Source organism: Trachinotus anak, unplaced genomic scaffold, assembly GCF_046630095.1.
Source record: "Trachinotus anak isolate AG129_WGS33_773 ecotype Australia unplaced genomic scaffold, CSIRO_AGI_Tana_v1 ptg000024l, whole genome shotgun sequence".
NCBI lineage: Eukaryota > Metazoa > Chordata > Actinopteri > Carangiformes > Carangidae > Trachinotus > Trachinotus anak.
The window spans coordinates 10,282,759-10,303,959 of record NW_027273875.1 but is presented as its reverse complement, the minus strand read 5'-3'; the positions used below and the strand labels follow the sequence as shown (position 1 = coordinate 10,303,959).

Below are 21,201 nucleotides of genomic sequence, written 5' to 3'. Positions count from 1 at the left end.
ATTTTTTTGGTAAATTTATTTGGTAAAAACATGGTCACTAATTTGACTGATTTAAAAAACGTCTCTTAATTAGACAAAACAGTCAAGTTCCTAAAACATTTTTGTCTTCAACTATGTGACGTGTCCCATAATGAGAACTGAAGCCTCTGAAGACAAGGGAAGGGCTGCAGATGGTAATAGGCAGAGATCCAGCAGACTTTGTGTCAATCGAGCTTTAAACCATATTAGGATTATTGTAATAGGATTACTGTTGAACCTTCTGAGAAGATACATATTTATTTTGTAATATATTCTTTCAAGCTGTGGAGATGAAAACTCACAGCTGACTTCAACAGTGTCATTAAAGCTGTATCTTCGTGTAGCTGATGAGAATGGCTGAAACATATTAAGCAGGCTGGTTGATATTTATAACAGTATCCTCGGAAAGTGCAAGTCACAATAAAGTGTAACGATTCATGTCACAGTTTACAGGTCGTGACTCAAGGCAGCTAATGTACTGTAGCCAGCTATCATCTACCTTACTTCTTCACTAAAAATAACTTTTTTGTGAATGTTGTAGTAGCTTGGTTTTGGCGATGTAGACACTTTACACACACAAAAAACAGCCACTCAAAATAATTCAACTATATGTCCGTACACTCTCTTCAGCAGCTCTCCACTCTTCCATTTTGGACACTACATGAGGTTTGCTTTGGCTGCACCCTCGGGCTAAATGACAATTTTGCAACCATGCTAATGTTGAGCATTGTCATGTTGCCAAGAGGATAAACCCTTTAATTTAAGTGATCCCACAGCCTTTCCCCTTGCACAACCCTCAAGACAAATATTGCATTTTTAGTTATTTGCAAACTGACACTGTTTTGTTTGTTCCATGATAAACTTTTTAAATGACTTTTAGTATTATTTTGTCTTAGATTTACAACCCCGAAAAATACAGTGTCACTAGGTCTTTTACAGACATACACAAACACATACTGAATATACTTAATCTGAATTCCTTTCCTTAAGCTTTTACATACATTTATTTATCCCATTCCCAGACAGTCTGTCCTGATTTCTTGTTAAATCTCTAGACAGCAACATCCAAATAAAGGTTAATCTGCGTGGGAAAATAAACATTTTAGGTTGGAAGTTCTTGTCACAGTGTTAATTCCATGGCGACCCCATAATTGTGGAAAACTGCTGCGTTGTTAGTGCTGAGGAAGGCTGTGAGCTTCATCCCAAAATTTATTATTTTTACCATAAGCTCTCCAGACTCCAAGAGCAGCTAAATCAGATACCACACCAGCTCCATCTGCCACTGTTTTCCCATCCTTATCACGCTGCAGCAAGAAAAATGCAGGAAAATCCACAAGGATACATCACGTTTAACTTATTAGAATTACAATAAATGCAAGAAATCACAGCAAACACCTCGGCTCTGCTGGACAGATCCGGCTGAGCCACAGAGGCCAAGCTCAATTTAAACCGGAGGTCAAAAACAAATTAAATGTTATTAAAATATATTTCTTGACTACACAGCTTCATGAATTTACCCCAGTAATTAACAACAAGAAAACACAAATTTAGATAAAAAACAGAGGTTCACAAGTGTTCAAGAAGAAGTCAATTAAAAGGGCCTTAATGAAGCATCAATGCCTGTTAATGAAGCGGCAGCAAGGATCATAAAGCAGCAGGCAGTAGGAGCAGATAGGAGAGGTTAGACAAAAGGCCCTCTGTCACTGCTGGACCAGAAAATCAATATGTTGCTGTTGGTCACCACTGTGCTTTCTGCTCAACACCTGTAGATCACATGGAAAACCCTTTATCTTACAACTCCCCACATCAGCACACTAACAGAGTAAGATATGTTGACAGCTTCTGACCAGACACCCTTAAAATGTGCTGGATGAAGATTGCTGCCTCGAAGGGGCTGTTACCTTTTATTTATCTGTCTGTATTTATCTTAGTGTGTTTGGCGACTGTAAGCTGGGAAATATGTCATAATGGAGCCAAATAGTGTGCGCAATGTGGTGACACACTAATTAGCAGTGATCTAGGTGAAATGCTAGCTGTGTTAGCGTGTGTATAGGTGTCTGTAGGCGATACACACAGTTTGAGGGCGCAATCTGACAGCTGCTTTGCCTCGAGCTTCAAGCTAATTTAAGAATAGAATGACCCACTAAGTTAAACAGACATGGCAGCGTAGCCATATTAACGTGGCTGTCCAATCTCGCTGATATTCTGATAAATGTAAAAATTCGAATAACAATAATGACGCTGGCGATAATCTTTTTCAGGCTCGGAAAAACAGGGAAAACAGAAAAGGTGGTTGCAAAGATGAAGACAATACATAAAAGTATGTCTGGAGGGGTGTAATTTAAAAGGAGATTTACAGGATAACATTGAATTAACTAGCTTACGTTCCTCAGGCGAGCACGTACAACGCTAAGCCCCCCTAGCAAAACTGCAATCAGCTTTATTCTTGGCTCTAGACTGGAGGAGAGTCGAAAGAGCCCGAGGAGCTCAGGCTGACATGAAACTCAAAAGTCTGAATGTAGCCACAGGCCAGACATTGCTTTAGCCTACTTTAAATGTGATCATTGAAAAGTAATGACACCAAGCCGGAGCCCCACAATATCGCACAAGTTTACATCATGCTTCAGCCTCCTCTGGTCTGAGGGAGACACACCGGCCCATCGGTTGACAACTACCCACCTCAGTGGTTTCCAGTGTATCCCATTTGACTGAGGACTCTCCAGCAATATACTGCCAACGTGTGCCTTGTGTTCTTGATGTGGGTGTGTTATGAACATTTTGCTGGCAATGTGAGAGTCTGACTAATTCATTACTGGCTGTGACAAGTAAATCCCTCTTCATTTATTTGGAGAACATCTGGGCAGGACATAGTTTGGTGGTGAGTTTGGTAAAATGCCATTAAAGCAATGGGACAGGCTTCTATACAGATCACTAATATTATAATAGGCACGAGAATAATACCCCAAATTCAGTGATGAGTAAAAGACTACACTGTTAAGTTAGTCTTTGCTACTAGATAACCTCAGATTGTTAAAGGGATATCATACACAACAATGAGCTAGTTGTATTGAAGAATACAGATAACTGCTGTGTCAAAAAAAGCAAATCAAAATCAACAGTACTCAAGTCAAACTAGGGGTATAGGTTGCCAAATTAATCCAAAAAAAAGTATTGCGATCATTTTGGCAGATTTGCAATATGAGTCACGATTTCAGATTTCAGCATTTTATTTTCACTGATTAAAATATATAAAAGATGATGATGTGATTTTTGTTTGGCCCTGTACAACACAAGCATGTTGCTTTTTGCCTGGAGAAAAAGATTTGTAGGCCGGGGCATCTCCGTAGTACCACATTCCTTCAATTATCATATGTTGTGATCAAAAAAAAAAAAAAAATTAAAAATGCAAATCATACTATTTGGATTTTGCACTAAGCATATTGTGATTTCAATAATATTTCAAATAATTGTGCAGCCCTAGCTCTAATTTCATTTCTTTATGTGTATGTTTACACTGTTCACATCAAAACTGGAGTAGGTTGTGATCATAGGAAGGAGGGGAAAGTTGCAAAGGCTGAGGTAAAGAGCCAGGTGCGAGGTCAAAATAAGGAAGGAAAAAGAAGGTGGCTTAAAAAAGGCAGCTAGGAGCAGAGGCGCAATAGCAGGAAACAGAGGGAAAAAACCGTGATGGCTAAAATAGAAGCAGGTGAGGGCAACAGGGGTGACATGTGTGGTTAAGTGGTTTGCTGTCAAGTTACAGCTCATCCTCTAATCCCCTTTCTCAAGCTGCACCATACTGACAGTTTGTGAAGATAGCCTGGCAGCTAAAGATGAAGCCTGATGAAAATCTAATGAAATGTATGTATGATTAGACTATAACATGTTGAACTGCATGGAATTAAACACTAATATTGAGGCTGCTGATTTTCTGATACAGCAAAACATCATCCTTCATGAAAAAACATCACATCTTCATCTCTTGCTTGTTTCAGGGCCTTCAGTAAAAGCTCAGTTGGACTGAGGTCGGATGGATGTTTGGCCCAAGAAAAACTCCTTGGCTGTCTTTTCTTTATGTTTAAGACCAATTTCCTGCTGCAGTGTTCCACAGTTGGGATGTTACGTATATAAATGAGATACGAGCCACCCCTTCCCTGAATCTTCATTTCACATCAAATGTGCTGGAGTAGAATCACATGTCACTCTCCCAATACTCTCCGAATGTGTCGCACATATTTTCAAACAACCGCTCTGCCTTATAGTTTCCCTTGCAACTTATTTCAAACCAATTCAATTTCAGTAGTGTCAAAGGAGAAGCAGCATGGCTGTTCACTGAGATGTATTTTAGAACTGTTTCTAGGAGGCAATAATCCTGAAGTACGGGATGTTCTTTTTTATATTTTTAATATTTTCTTATTTACTGCAGGGATTTATTGGATTCAGCAACCCTGCCTTTTGTCAGGTGAAGTAATTTATAAAGTTTCATAGAACAGAGAAACTACCAGGTTATAGAACTAATATTGAACTACAGTAAACAGTATAACCCATGATGGACTCAAAGTGTAAAAGCAAATGTCTTGTTCATCACATCTCCTGCCAAGAGTGCGTTACTTAATGAAGCTATTCTCAGTCAATTAATCATCAACATTGATTTTAGGAGCAATTGACAACGTTACACGACAGTGGGGACATTTATGCCACCACTAACAGCCCCGTATACTGATTAAGACATCAATTTAGTTTAGTTGCATTTGTCATATTAACTCTGCTCTCTCTGTGTCAGATCTTAATTTTCTTCTCTTGAACATGTTCTTGTGTCAGAAGGGACACAGAGGGGATCTGGCGTGATTGTTTACAAAGATGACAAAAAGGTAAGTGGTTGTAGCAAAAGCCCACACTTTGAGTGAATGCTTTTAGCTCAAACTGTGAATAATGAGGCATTAATTCAACATTGTCTGTGAGGAGATGAAAGAAAAAAAAAAAGTTATTTTCTCAGTGATTTCTGGTGCCAAATTCTTCTCTGTGTAAACTGCTTCCAGTTGAATCAAACATACCCTGTAATCAAACAATTTGAACTGTGCATTTGCTTAATTGAACCGTTAATGCAGTATCTGTTGTCACAGTAACAGGCATGTCCCTGCATTGTACGTAAACATATAATTAAAACTAAAACAAGTCAAGCCATTTGTGTTCTGATACTGACTCCCAAAATGTGATTGTTTGAAGATTTTTTATTTCATCCCTGTTTTTTTATTTCATTCTTTTTTTTTTTTTTTTTTTACTACACCCTACATAAATTAATCATCAGCATCCACTTACATTTGGTTGTTGTCAAACCGTGTTTCAATGAGGCGTCGTGTTACCTGTTACCCCCGCACTCCCCTGTGGAAAGTGCAATATGTTTTAAGGAGCATCCTGAGAGAGTGTAGCTGAGAGACACATGTCAGCCACACCTGCTCCATTCTTACATAAGATCATGTGAGCACAAAGAAATACTAGGCTGGAAAAAGCACACATGGTTGACATTGTACAGCACATTGACACAGTAATACTCGTTGTTACACAAGTGTGCAGTCAGTGGGGGGACAGGGAAGAGCAGCTGCAGGCTGGATACTGCACCAGTGTGGGCAGATCAGGGCTGTGCTGGAGAGGCAGTGTGAGATTTTAGATGAAGTGACATGAAGTGCAACAGAATGGTGGGAAGATAGAGTTGTATTACTGACATTGTGATATGGAGATGAAATGAGGCAATAAGACGTGCACTTATGGCTATATCTGTTAAGGTGTATGGACAGTGAGAGAAAAGAGGTGGGGATAAAGGGTAAAGGCCTGGTCACAGCAGCATTTACAACAGCAACATTTCAGAGAAATCGATTTGTGTCGTTATGGAATCGACATAATCAGCGGATTCACTCACAGCGGGAAAGCGAATCTGCACAAATTTCTTTCGCGTCAACTTCAAATTTGGTGAAGTTGACATGCTCACTTGCGCATCAAGCAAAAGCAAGCTGTCCTGACAGCGCTGACCTTTGCGGGAGTCCAAAATGGAGGAAGCTATCATAGTCTGTTAGCTGTGTCGCGTTTGCCTTGTTGTGCTTAACCTCCTGTGTTGGAGTTCAAACAGAGCTGCAACAGAGGTATATGGTTTACTGACAGCTATGAGTACAAATAAGTCCATGTGAATTGTTGTCAAGTTAGTGAGAGAGTTAACAAGCTCAGAGAGCTTTTTCCCCTCCAGTAAAACTCTGAAGGAACAACGAAGACGAAGACGAAACAGTCCACCTCAGAAAAACCAGAATGAGGTTTGGACTACATTGTCACTTTATGTGGCAGTGGTGTTGTCAGTACCCTCTCACCTCCATGTATGATCAACAGTAGCTCACTAAAACTGATCATCAGCAGTGATTTGAAATGATGAAACATTTGCTGATGCTTCTACCCATTAAGAACTATAATCATTAACAAGAATTATCAATAAAGCCTCTTCTGTCTGTGTTGAGTAATGGTTAGTACTTCACATCAGATATGACACTGACTGGTTCTATTTAAATGATACTGGTTGTGAACATTGATTGAAATTCTGTTCTATATAAATTTTATGTTATATTACAAAAAGACAATTTAGTAAAATTATAAATAAAATAGGAATATGTCTATTTCAGGGTAGGTTCCATTGTCACTCCTGAAGGATTTAGATGTGTAATTGTTTGAATGCTCTAAAATGAAATGCTCATTGTATTTTCTTATGTGAAAGTCTGTAACACCTGTGCAATTTCCTCATATATCATCATATTTATTTTGTCAGTGCTGCGCAGCACTGTTTTAGGGAAAACTCCAAAACTGGAGTAAATCACAAGAAACATCAGAACATGGAATACCTCCATGTAAACTTTGTGTAACTGACATTTTTTTTTGTTAAGTTAAATGTTTAATTGTCTGATTATAAAAGATGCCATGCATGAGAGAGTTAAGAGGTACAATGACTGAGCTCCAATGGGTTGAAAAAATTGTGAGGGGAAGTGGAAGGTTGAAAGTGATTAACTTTAGCCTTTGGTCTGCAGATGCTTAAAGTTATTTTTGAAATGGTTACACCAACATGTTACAGGCTCCTATTTTCTGACTTTATGGTTGGAGTTCTTAACGAATCTGGCATCTATTTGTTTTGTGTGCTTTTGTTTGTTTAGACTGTGTCCTCCATCGCTGCTAAAATCGAACTCCCCAACTGCTGGTGTAATGCACTGTAGTTCAGCTATGTTCTGAGTATCCAAACACATTAATAATTGAAATGTTTTCAGAAAGGCTGGGATAACATGCATAGTGTTTTTCCTCTTTTTTTTTTTCCTCTGAAAATAAACCAAAGAGTTTCTATATGTGTAAATGTAGTTACTCCTGCAGTATCGACAGGGGATCCCGAAGAATAACAAATGAACTTATTTGTTTTGTTGTTTTCTTTTTTCTTACCATTGTTTGCTCAAAAAGGGAAGGTGGCCATTTTGCATTACTGTATGAATAATATGAAGGATTTTATTTGTCTAAACCTAATTGTATCTTCAGTTAATAAAAAGGTAAATGTTAATTCTAGTCTACATTTCAGTTTCTGTAGTTTCATTACAGTTCAATCATGATATTCATGAAATCAAAACCCATTTTTGACACTGTTTATGTTCTGCATTTTTAAGCAACAGCCATTCAATGTATTCACATACAGTAATTAGCTATCTATATAGTATTTTTATTGGAAATGCCTTTTAGATTTACCAACCTGTGCATGAGGAATTCACAGGAAATGAAGCAGAATAAAATCAAGAGCTATTACACTTCATTGATAACTGTCTACTGTACACTCTTTATACAGCATTAGAACTGTACTAAATGAATGCTGAAGCTAACCAAACATCCTACTATTGCTGCTTCAAATTTAAAGCGTTCGACTGGTATAACACAGAGTGGCATTTATTGTGAAGAAGCCATCAGAAACACAAAGCTTTTCTCACCAGGATAAGCACCAACAGCACACGTTCATCAAAAGTGCAGCACGCCTCCACCTTCTCAGTTACTGTAGGTAACTGCCACACCGCAACTGACTTGACTTGAAAACATCTTTATTTATTAAGTTGTATTGTGAACGGCTGCTCAAAGAGTGTTGGTTGAATTAAACTGCACTTGCTGTTTCCATGGTGACCATAGGTATCGCAAAATCAAGCATTAACTTAAGTAGATATAAATATCAATCCATTATTTAACATCTTTACAGAAAATGGCAGATTGTGTTTTAAATATCTAACCCTAACTACCTTAACCATACTCATAATGTATTTGCCATAAACACAGTCTTTTACTCTCATTAACCATACTGTAGTTGCCATGTGCTGATATTGTAATGACAAAAAAAAATGTTGGCATTGGAGGGAAAAACTAGTATGTATGTCTTCACAAACCAGTCCATTAATTAGTGTATGGATTTTTGAGTTATGGCCAAAAACATTTGACCTTTAACCACCAAAATCTAATCAGTTCGTTCTTGAGTCCAAGTGAACATTTATAATAGATGTAATAAAATTCCTGAACCAAATTTGTAGAAATTCCCTCAAGGCGTTACCAAGATATTGTGTTGACAAGGCCAAAACCATGTTTTGTGAGGTCTGTGTGACTTTGACCTTTGACCACCAAATCTAATTAGTTCATCTTTGAGTCCAAGTGAATGTTTGTACCAGATGTAATGAAATCCCCTCTGGGCATTCTTAATATATATCACGTTCACAAGAACAAGAGGTCATCTGGAATTTTGACCTTTGACCACCAAAATCTAATCAGTTCATCCTTGAGTCCAAGTGAACATTTGCACCACATTTGAAGAAATTTCCTCAAGGTGTAACAGAGATATCACTTTCACACGAATGGGATGGACGGACGAACAAATGGACGTCCTGAAAACATAAACCCTCTGGCCACAGCAGTTGCTGGCGCGGAGGCTTAAAAAAAAAAAAAAATAAAAAAAATTACTGAAATTACTCAAGGTAATCAGAGGTTTTGCAGAATCATCATCAATACTGATCTTCCTGTACTTGGGTTGTGAAAAAATTATGAGCAAATCAAAAAATTCAGAAGTTTACAATTTTCGACTTTACATCTTTAACAAATCATAACATACATTATGTTTTATATGTATACTTTCAGAATATATGGACGTAACGATGGCAGTGAAATATATAACATTTGTTATTAATTATGGATTTTAATCTGTTATTAATGGTATAAATCAATGGATACACAGGACAAATATTATTATAAATATCAATACTATAATAGTTTGTCTACTGCCATAATAAAGGCCTTTAGGTTCTTAGGGATCTAGATAGACAGCATTTAAACACAAACCTAATAAAAAAATCATATGCTGTAAAATCATATGTATGAGAGACAGCAGGTGCACTTTGTTTGATCACAGACAGTCACAATAATGGGTAATACAATCATGTCCTGCAGCTGGTTCTATAGATACATGCTACTCATGGGGTCAGAGTGGGAAAAGCCGCCTAAGAGTTCAGCCGCACATCCTGAAACATAAGCCTGCTTTATTGTCTCACACTGGGGGAAGTTTTGACTCCAGATCATCATTCATTTGAGTAAATACATACAATTTACTTTGCCATGCTATCCAAGCTGCCACAACACAAAACAGCTGCTGAAATGTAAACGTTGCTTTAAGAGGACTGTCATGCTCAGTGGAAAGTGTACCTTGACAGATGGGCTGGCTGCACTGATGATGTGTAAGTTAGCTTAAGTAGAGCACTGAGACTCGCTGTATGTGATGTATTCTGCTGAAATGATTTGTATGCCCAAAAGTGTTAAGAGGTTTCCTGTACTTCAAAGGTACTGCTCTGAGGTCAGCTGAATAAAAGATGGGGGTTGTAATTTGGGTTTCAGTGCAAGCTCTAACTTTTAAGATGGACAAATCATTCAAAATACAGGTAGTTACATAGAGGGCTTTGTTTCTTGCTAAATTTTGATTCTATGTACTGTTTCTCCTATATAGTGTTTTCAATATTTTATCAGCACCAATTGCCTAAAAACTGACAGTAAAATGTCAAAGTAAAATTAGACATCATGCAGGCTCATTCAGCCTGATAACTCAATATAAATTGTATCCAAAATACAATACTAAAGGAAGGATTGTTAATAATTTGCCAGAATGTTAATTGCTACATCTTTGTGTTTAGGGTGACTAGGGTTTTATTTTCAAATATGGACTCCTGTATTTATGTAGTAAAATGGAGCAGGTTCCGGTAGGGATCTGGGTTCCCGCATGCCATCATCTGATCAGTATCAGATGACTCTTACAATCACCTATCAGATTGAAACATGGTAATTAGGTGGTCTTGATAATCTGACAAGCTCACACTCTCACTCCTGTGATTATTCATGTCACTGCTTCTGTTACAGCTCGTGCACCACACAGAATCTGCCATGCTGCTTGGATTCATCTGTTAAGCGCCTGCAAATTTTCCACCAAGTGCATCTGGACATCCATTTACAATAACTTGTCCTGAATCCTCTGATGTAAATGTCTGCACAACCTGACATTTCGCAAGAACAGTTCACAGTGTAGTGGTCTTGGTGGTCCACAACCCCTTGGTTGTACTCACTCACATGAACCTGCTTAGACATGAGACTTCACTACAACTAACAAGTAAGTACAAGTGATTTGTTGTTGGATGTGATGCTAAAATATAACTTCATGGCTCTATGAAGCCATATGTGCACTGGGTATTAAAATACTGCTCTACAAAATATAATATAGCCAACATAACAAAAATCCAACTAGCATTCCTGAAGAAAATGCAGTGTGATGGCTGACAGCTCTTGCAGCCTCATTGCAGCTGCTGAAACTGGCAGCTGCAGAGGCTTGCAGCTGCTGTACCATGTTTTATTTGATCAAAAACAGAATTGTAATAATGTCCCTTTCTATTTTTATTCGAGTGCCCCCTATTTGTAAAAGTGCAATTCAGTACAAATGGTAAAGTGCACACAAACCTTTATTTTTGTTTCCGGGGTTCTCCAAATCAGGTATACAATAATACATAATATGTGATATTATAATCTTTTAGCAGCAAATACAATCTACAGATACATTTTTTTTCATGTACACCTTGGGCCACATGGTGCCCACCGCACCGCAACAATTGACTATGTGAAGCATTTCACCATTGGCCAGCTGTCTGCAAAGTTTCAATTCTCTAGAGGTTTTCAGATCTTAGTGATTTTATGCACTCCTCATTAATGAATTAATGACGCTATCAACAAGCTCTTCACAACCTAATATGGTCTAGTTAAGCTTGACAATTTAGTGGAACCGTTACTATCTGTAAGTAGTCCCAGTTTGTTGTAAGCAATGTTGTTGTTTACTATAGCAGCCCCTAATGGCAAAACTGCATGAAACTTGGCAGTCTTATTCGTGGTCTCAGTCTTTACACTTGCGCCAAAGTTGGTTGCAATTCCATGAAACAGTCAACTGTTATAGCAGGTTGAATTGATTTGACCACACACAAAACAATACATGATAGCTCAAATCAGACATATAGGCAGTGTTTGTGGTCCTCCAAACATGTATGCACCAAGTTTGGTTAAGCATGGATCAAAGATGTAGGATATAGAGTCAAAAGTACTTTATGTCCATCAGAAATTCATGTAGGTAAAGCACTGAAGTATGTGGAAGCTATTCACCATGTTTCAGTCTTGTAGCCTTTATAGTTTGCAAGGTAATCATCATGTTTTCCTTATTCCCCATAGAAAACCATTAAAGAATTTCCTAGTTATATGAAATCATTTGTTATGGATATCATAACCAAAAGACATTGCAGGTATGTCCTAAAATGCTTAACATTTCAGTGTTGGAACCATGTTTCTAGCTGCAAGCGTTTAAAAATAGTAACACACCAAAAACTTCTATTACTCGTGAGATGAAACACTCAATAATTTGATTCCAATGGAACTGCCCCAACTACTGGATGCATTTGCAAGGGCAGGGCAAATGTGCATGATTTTTCACATCAAGTTCAACCTTGGTTAACTTTTAGATGCAAATTTATGTCACTGACCAATAGCCAGGCACCTTGTCAGTGCTGACCTTTGAAGGACCTAGAAGCTATAGAGCGCCCGACATTGAGAGCACTATCTTGGATTACCTGTACTGCATCATTCACTTTATCTTAACCTGCTCTTTTGAAATATAAACTGCTCCACAAATGAAGAATTGTGTTCAGACAGTTATAAGACAGGAGCTGATGGTGCGAAAACATCCAGCTCATTTCATTGGCAACCAAGCTAACTATATTACTGACTGACAATAACAGACAGTAAGCAAGCGTGATAGTTTGTGGAGCTTTCCCAGCCAAGATCCTAGATCCACATTTACCGAGACGTGACAGTGAATTTCATTGTGCACCTTAAGCATGTGTGTAGTTTGGCATTATCGCCAAAGAGGGCAAGAGGTGCCTGTATCTTGTGGATATCTATGCTGTCAGTGTAACCCCCCCATCCTGTTGGTAACACCCACCCAGCTGCCTGGCTGGCGACATTTACTCTACATTACATTTGCTATCCCACAAAAGGCCCCGTAATTCAGGTTATCAAAGAAATACCGTAGTTTAAATGATCTGGAATTCCATGTCTCTGCATTGCAGAAATTCATCTGTCAATTTGCTTTGTCATAATTGTCATAATTAAGTCTGAAAATTTTAGATTTTACCACAAATGGGGATATTTACTTAGATGAATTGTGTCATGATATGTCACTTCAAAAAATTCTGTTGTAGCGACCTGATTTCATTCATTTCTGAAATAAATTTTTTTATGCAGTCCTACTATATTACAGCACAAAATGTCATGCTAATATAATTTAAATTTAACTTCTAATTTTAATTTCTTATGTAAGACTTCATTAAAAGGGTCATAGGAAACATTGTAAATAAGCCAAAAAGGTGTAGGAGAAACATTTCTGTATTTTTAAGATGATGTGTAATCAAGAGTTCCCCTTTTTTTGTCATTCTCAAGGTAAATCAGGTTAAACTTGCTTGCAGCCTGCTGGACCTTTTTTTGTCTTTTTTCACCAGCTTTTTGCAACTGTCTGTAAAACCTGCAATCCAACCTTTTGCACTGCTGACGAACATTAAGTTTACTGCCCTCAAATTGGAGTTCTTGACATTTTGAGAACATTGTAACCTTGGTACAGTACTGGTATGAACACAGTGGAACAAACAAAGGTATTAACAAGGTTGGACAATAATGGTCTGCTTAGATGACAACTCTAGATCCTGAATCACCAGAACTTTTAACATCAACAATATACCATGATTACTGACACTCTGACTTGAAAAAATTGGCTAGATGTTCCAGCATACAAGCACCAGATCAGCAGCTTAGAATGCACAGTGTGTGTCAATAACGTTGCTGAGATCAACAGAAATCACAGACTTAAGCTAGCAGATGTAATGTAACACTGCAGTACAAGCCAAACAGCAGACACTTTATAAGATGTTAACCATTTATATCATTTATCTTGTCACTGGATTTGAAAAAAAAATGAATACAAGAGTCTTGTGGGATGCCTGTTTTTTCGTTTTTTCTTTTTTGTTTTTGCAAAGGGCTTATACAGAGCATTTATGTCTTATTTTGAATTCAAGGTTTCTGGTTTTGCCATTTGCAGTGATGTGTCAGAGCTTGTTGTTAGAACAACTGCACAGTTTCCACTAAAACCTGTTCAGCCATGAACTGACTGTGATTCTGAGGCCGATTTCTCTACTTTGAACAACAGTGTGTAATTGTACTGTCATTACATATTGAGTACGTATATATTCCTCAGTGGCTTGTCTTTGCACCTCTCCAGCGTTCCAATGTTCTTTCCACTGCACAATATATTACCTCTCTACTACAGGGACAGGGTGGGTGGGGGGCATGGTTATTAACATTTCCTTGAGCACCATATCACAAATTTGTTCAGGCATTAAAGTTCCTCACTGTATCCCAAGGCAATGAAACTAGCATTAGCTAACTTCATACTGCAACATTAACTGCCTATCATATTCCCATCTGAAAATGTAAAAACTATGACATTTAATTCATAGCAAATGGGCTGCCATTCCAGTACAGTATATCATGTAGGCTACGACTGCCTATGTGTCTAACTCAATGTCAACATTGCCCACACCTTTCTAAAGAGCACCAGCTGCCTAATGCCTGTGCTGTGTCATAAGCATGTGAATTATGATCATCGTCATCTATAATACACTAACACTGCTTGAAAGAAATTCATTCATTCATTTTTTTTTTTTTTTTTAAGAATACATGCAATGTTTGAATGCCAGCTCGAGCTTCTGCATCACTGCCCAAAAAATATCACAGAATTAAATGTTAGAGCTGCTTAATGGATCATGTTTGATGAATTGAAGGGTGGAACTTTGCAATTCAGGAAAGGTCACATGTCCCGTTTTAATGGGCTTGTGCCTCTGCTGCTAATAAAAGACACATTAAATTACCAGATATTTTAATGGGGTTTGGTGTGATATTCTTCCCAGACTGTACAAGACAGAGCGGCACTTATCCTGGCTTATCTCATGGATGACTGTTATGTGATATTGTTCAAAGGAGGTTACACAAGATGGTTACCATGGCATTTGCCCAGGCGTTTCTCCAGCTTTAACTTTGCTCACAGATAATGGGTCAGGTCAAGCTATTCTCCTGCTTTTCTCCTCCTTGGTTGTAGCGTGACTAAGAGCAGGGTCATTTTAACCTCCCTTTTTTTCTGACTTGACATCTTCACTCAGAAATTAAAATCTCCAAGCCTCCATTACAGCAGCTGCACCATTAACCCAGCATTCAGTAAATGTTTTAGGTAAAGATGCAATAACTTGATGAGAAACCAGGCTAGTCGTATAGTGAGAGGATGTACGGATAGCTACAGCTACCACGCCTCCAATCTGGTGAAATATAAGGCAATGCTGGATGGATTTTCATCCTGTTTTGGGCTGATGATTACACATGTTAATGTTCAAAACTGTGAACCTAAAAGTGATGTCCTCTGTTTTCGTGTCTGTTTTTGGGCAGATCCCCAGACACTGGGAACATGTGCCATGCAGCAGTGACACTACAGGTTACATCCAATCCTAATGTCGAACCTCTCAGCAGAAATCACAGATTTTGAAGGTTCTTGATACATCTCTGAGGACTCAGGGCAGTCCCGAGCTATAAAATTGGTAAGCGCACGAGGGCTCTTTTGTAGACTTTTTGGGCCCTTGATACACACTTTATGTAAGTGCACAATCCTGCAGATTCTCCTTAAGGGACTGACCCACAATTCATAGTGTTGTGGCATAAAAATAACTGGAACAACAGGGGAACCCCAGAAGCATCCAGAAAAACACTGAAAAAAACCAACAATTGTCATTTACCTCTGCTCCAAGTCATGTGATATCACAAAGTGCTATCCCACATGTTGTAGTTCCATTTGGAGCTCTTTACCCAGCATATCCATGCATATGCTACACAAGTGACATCAGCTAAAGTCTGTGGAGTTCACTGCTTTGGCCAGAGAGTGGACATGGAGATTGGGTCAGTATTATAACATATAATGTAGCCTTCGCTTGGAAAGTTTCTAACATGGATGGACTCACAAGTGTTCACTTGTGCTCACATCCTATAAACTACTGCACTGATTTCACCATTGATAATTGCAGAGATAATGTTTGTCAGAACAGAAAAGAAAATCACTTCAACACCCACTGAGAGGCACAGCCTGGATCTATTGTTCTTACCTTAACTTCCTCAAAGGCAACTGCAGTGTATGAGAATATGTATTTGTATAAGGATATACTATATAAGTCATTGCACATTCCAAACTGTGAATGTGCTAGAAGCACCACTTGTTTATTAACCCTTTTTTAATGCTGCCTCTTGATGTAATGGCAGCTTCATGATACAGTTCAACTGTTGGGTTTTCAACATAAAACAGGTTGTTTTAAGGCAGAAAACAAAATTCTCTGGTAACAACATAATTTGTAAAGACATTAGTATCTATACCTTAAAAATGGATAGTGACAAAAAAAAGCAACCAAACCACAGACTGTAAATATAAGAGTAAATGGTGGAAATAGAGGTAACCAAGCTGAAGTAAAGTGTGCAGGCACAACAGAAGGAAAATCAAATGAAATTGCAACTGGCTTTGATGAATCACTGCATGTTTACTGTTTTTAAAGAATCCTCTCTGTGCAAATTATATTACTTAAACTCCGTAGAGACACATTAATCCTATCATAACCCAAACAAGAGAACAACTTTTTATTCCTATTGTTGTTTTTACTCTGATGGCCATAGTTAAATTAAGAAACAGATGACATCTCTGTTTACCATAATTTACCATCTCAATTTTATAAAGCATATCCTATGGCTGTAGCAAGCAGCCTATGCCCATACAGAATACAGTGACCTGCAGGTCCAGCAGCTAACATACAGCTTGTTTTTATAAGAGCTCATTCTGCTTGATGACAAGGCTCGTTGACTCTGTGCAACAGCAAATTTTTGTTTTTTAAAGTGGAAATATTTTATTCGTCTACACACCATCAGTGCAGCATCAGAAAGCAGACTAAAGAGACATTTCAACAGCAAAGTTCATGTGCTACGTGTTACCTGTTGATTCAAAATATACCATGTACACTTCAATCCATCACATACATAGTCCTCATGAAATGTGTTTGCAGCAGAAAGAAATGATGCAGATGAAAAAACATGTCACATATCAAACTTTTATTGAGGATTTCAAGTGTTTCATTTGTTTTACTTGATTACACCCATAATAAAATAATCAACTCAGAATTAAGCCTTAACCCGAAAGTTTAACCGAGCAAAAACTATAATTACTAAAAGCTGTGAAAGTACAATACCAAAGAAAATGATGTGACTATCCTTTATAAATGCTGGGCCTTGGTGGTGGGAATAAGCACTGATATGTGACAGCTGGACAGCGTCCCTTTCCTCCTTAAAGAAAGCTCTGGTTTGTACCCTGTTTACTGTATGTGTGAGAGAATATCACACTGAACACTTCTGGACACTTCACCTTCCTCCCCCACACATCACCCAAACATACTTCATTAAACATAAAGACTTAACACGTTTTGTTCTGGATTGTAAGTCCATGCTTTGCGTTGTCATCCAACCCATTAAGCAGCCATTCTCTCTTTTTTTTTACGACATTTATCTTTTCTATTTTCTCTCTGGACCAAATGGCACTGTGGTTGCCACAATATTATCTTTATCGGCCGTTTACTGTAGTTTCTTTGGATAGCTGGAAACCCAATTTTAACAGTTAAAATTCATGTGTTTACTGCTGTTTGGTTGATTATATTAGGTGTTTTATGTCACTGCATTACATACTTTGGTAAAGCAAAGGATTGTCCTTAAATTAAATTTGCCACCAAATCCTCCGGGCCTACTTGCTACTGAATACAAGAAATGCAATAGAGACGAAAATGGAGCACAGACTCACAAATTTCAGAAATAGCTCATTTAAAATTATTACCACAGAAGGAATAAAGATCTTAAATGTTTTAAATGCTCCCAAGAAACCTTTCAATTTGGGGTTCTAGGTATATTTCTGCAAAATGTCGGTATATGGTCTCCAATCCTTGCTCTGTATACCATGTCTTTTCTCCTATGTGCGATGATAAAATTTGGTTTAAAAATACAAATGCATGGAATAGGCTACATGAAAGCCATGCAAATCCTCCATGTCTTCAGCCATGTTCTGCTCTATTTGAGTAAGTGCCCAAATGCCAGTAGCCAGGTTGACGTGATGCCGGCCTAAGAAAGCAATCAAAGCTATTTCACCACTACATGAATAAGAGTAATACCAAATTCTGCAAAAGTCTACAAAACCACATTATTGGTTTTCTGATGGATTTTAAATGTCACTCCTCTGTAGCTTCAGGGACCATATCTGTGGGGAAAAAACCCATATTTATTCCTTAAAAATGAAAATATACCATTTCTCATCCATGACCTGTCAGAACAGAGGTCCTGTTGTCTGCCATTAACTGAGCACTGCCCAACCACCACTGAATATTAATGGAGCCTTCCCTGGATCATCAGAGTGTGTGCATTTAATTCACAATCCTATCTGCATCTTCTAGGGCACAGGCTTTGTGTGTCTGTGTGTGTTTGTGCATACTGTGGTGTGTGTGTGTCTCAGAGCTGTTGAGGGTTTTGTTCATGAGAGAGGACATCTTCTGAGTTCGAGCCCAGCCACACACACCGGTTGAGATTACTTATATTGCAGCATAGCAGCATGTGTGTCTAATTAAGCTGCCTTTAACACACGTAATAAAAACATTATGGAAAACAATGTATACCTTCACAACCAGAGAAAACAGAACACAACTGGAGCCCCGTTGAGAAGAGCAGCCGGTCTGGCTGATTCCAATTAAATCAGATGAATATCATCTTGTCAGCAGCGTGGTTAAAATGACAGAATACTGATGGTGGATGCACAAAGTAGACCGATGGTGTTAAGATGTGACAGCTTATCAACAGGCAAGGCCAATGGAGGGGCTCCCACAGAAAGGAAGAAAATACGTGCTATAGCAACAAAGTGGTCTGAGAATTTACACCGAAATCTCATCCCCCAATTCTGACAGTGCGTCAAGATGGATAACGTGCGCAATGTGCGAAGTCACCAAAGCGTACAGATTGCGCACACATAAAACCCACGATGCACAGAAAATCTCTAGTCACGTTTAGTAGGTGGTGGTGAACATATGGCTTACCTAAAAGACTCGAAGCCAGCAGCGGAATTATGATGATGACGATGATGATGGCCCGTCCATCTAAACGCGATTCTTCTTCTCTATCCTCTGTCGGTGTGTCGATGAGGTTTTAACTAGGCCATTTCTTCCCCGATCGCATTTATTTCTCAGGAGGGCAGCGCGTCGCAGGGTTTCGCATATCAGTACACCTTCTCGGTGTCCGTCTTTCTCCGGCTTTTCCAAAAAAAGCACACCTCATAGTGCCCCCCTCCTCCTCCTCTCATCCCTCTCTGACAACACCCTGCTCTGTTCCTTATCCACAGATATTTGACTTTTATAATGTTGAAATGCAGCAGCGAGTGCAATTCAAACTGGGGAGGGGGAGAAAACACACTCACAGTAGAATAAATGCGTAACGCTATAGCGTCAAGACTCTGCGCGTTGCTTCACAAGTCAACGCAGTGATCTGTCCTCTTTTCCCCGTGTGTCCACGCTGATAATAATCCACGGTCTCAGCCCCGCTGCACCGCCAGGGGCCTTCAAAAAAAAAAAAAAAAAAAGCAACGGACTGTTCCGACTTAAAATGTGAAATACACGCTCTACAGACACCCCACGAAATCAGGTGTCCAATCTCGTCTTTACGCGCTTGCGTGGTGCTCTCTCTTGGTTTCACTTGGTATCTGATGCTCTGGACGCAAAACAGAGGCTCAGTCTGAGGAGCAGCGCCGGGATCTTCCGTTTAGCCTTCATGCTTTTAGGAAAGCGCCATAACTGCTTTAAACATCAGGACGCAGTGATGTTAGTTTGAAGCCCGATACGTGCGCTTAAGAAGACCCAGAGGTTCGTGCTTCAACAGCCCCTCTCTCCCTCTCTCTCTCTCTCTCTCTCTCTCCCTCTCTCTCTCAGTGCGGTCTCATGGGCTCTCTCTCTTACAGGACACCACTTGCAATATTTCTGTCACACAGTTGTCATGACTAGGAGGCGCGACGCATAATTCAGCGAACATGCGCTGGTTCTGCTACACTGTCATGTGAGACAAACAAGCATTTGAAACCCACGGTTGGGATTTGGCTTTGATTGGTTTTAGATGAGCATCTGCACAAGGCTGACGTCAGACTTTCAGGCTTTTTTTTTTTTTTAGTTTTTGGCGCCAGTGCATTTCAAAGCCTTAAAATATAATAGTAGAGTGGTAATGATAGAGCTACTGCCAATAATAATAATAATAATAATAATAGATGATTATTCATGATATTCCCATGCTTCCCCAGAACTTCCTATTCATTAGGGTATTTCTTAATTTACAGGAAGGCCCCTGGAAATGATTTGTAATTTGCATATCATTTTAGGAAAAACTGAGACAGTGTTGAGTTGGCACACTTTCACTTAAAGCTGCATTTACCGATTTGGCCACTTGGGGGCTGCAGGCAAAGGCTGGAAACCCATCACTGACATAAGCCTTTAGCCTGAGTTGATATGGTGAACTTGTTAGCAAACATTTGCCTATATTCGTATCCAGCCGACACAGAGCAACATCATCAGTCTGTTTTAAAGACATGTTTGTGTCCTCTTGATGAATGTAACTCCATTAATTAATCTCCATTTCGCAGTTTTCTTCTCCACCAACTCCCGTGGGAAACATCTGGCGCTTTAGCTGCGAAATGCTACCCTATGTTCAAACTTGCAACTGCCATTTGTTGCAGCATGTTGTGGGGATTAGAGGTGTTTTTGCTATAAAACAGCTGCCTGATGTGTCTGGAAACAATGCTGGTGAGAGCCAAAACAGTTGAGTTGTGAGCCATAAAACAAAACCAATGAACTAAAAGATGCTGTGGAGCTGATGGGAACTGCAGAGTCAGGTGATAATTATCTGTGGGTACATCACTATGAGGAAGCGCATGTACACTTTACATGGGGTCATTTGATCCCTTGTTAATATAAAACTACTGATTACAGCATTTTCAATAAATTACAATTTACTTCTCGTGTTACTTAAAGAATCCTTTAGTCAGTGCACAGCGAGTTGGCTGAACATGCAGAATTGTGAAATATGTCAGTTATTAGAGACTTTCATTCTCCTCACTATCTGTCCCTTCGTGGTGTCTCTCCACGTGATGGTCAAGCCTCATCGTGGAACAGTGGACCACCTCTTCACTTTTTCAAGGATCCTGAGTGGTGAGCGGAGACTTCATGTGCTTGGTAAACCTTGAGAAGTCGTATGATTGTGCTGAAACAGGGCCACTATGGGCAGTATTTATTAATATAAGTCCTCCAACTTAAACAATCATATAGGCAGCTTGTCCCTACCTTCGGATACAACTCATAGGAGCGTACCAGCAGCAGGCACACTGTACCTCCATCCTCAAGGTAATAATAATACGTGCTGTAGGAGCATACC

The 21,201-nt window shown here is 39.0% G+C and overlaps 1 protein-coding gene across 1 annotated transcript in view; it reads right to left on the bottom strand.

Moving 5' to 3' along the window:
• Positions 1–19,764, bottom strand: part of nlgn2b (neuroligin 2b) — a 60,516-nt gene extending 40,752 nt beyond the window's left edge. The window contains exon 1 of the mRNA XM_071460676.1: positions 18,828–19,764. The gene's annotated coding sequence lies outside the window, so the exon portion shown is untranslated. The remainder of the gene's footprint in view (positions 1–18,827) is intronic.
• Between the last annotated feature and the right edge of the window lie 1,437 nt (positions 19,765–21,201).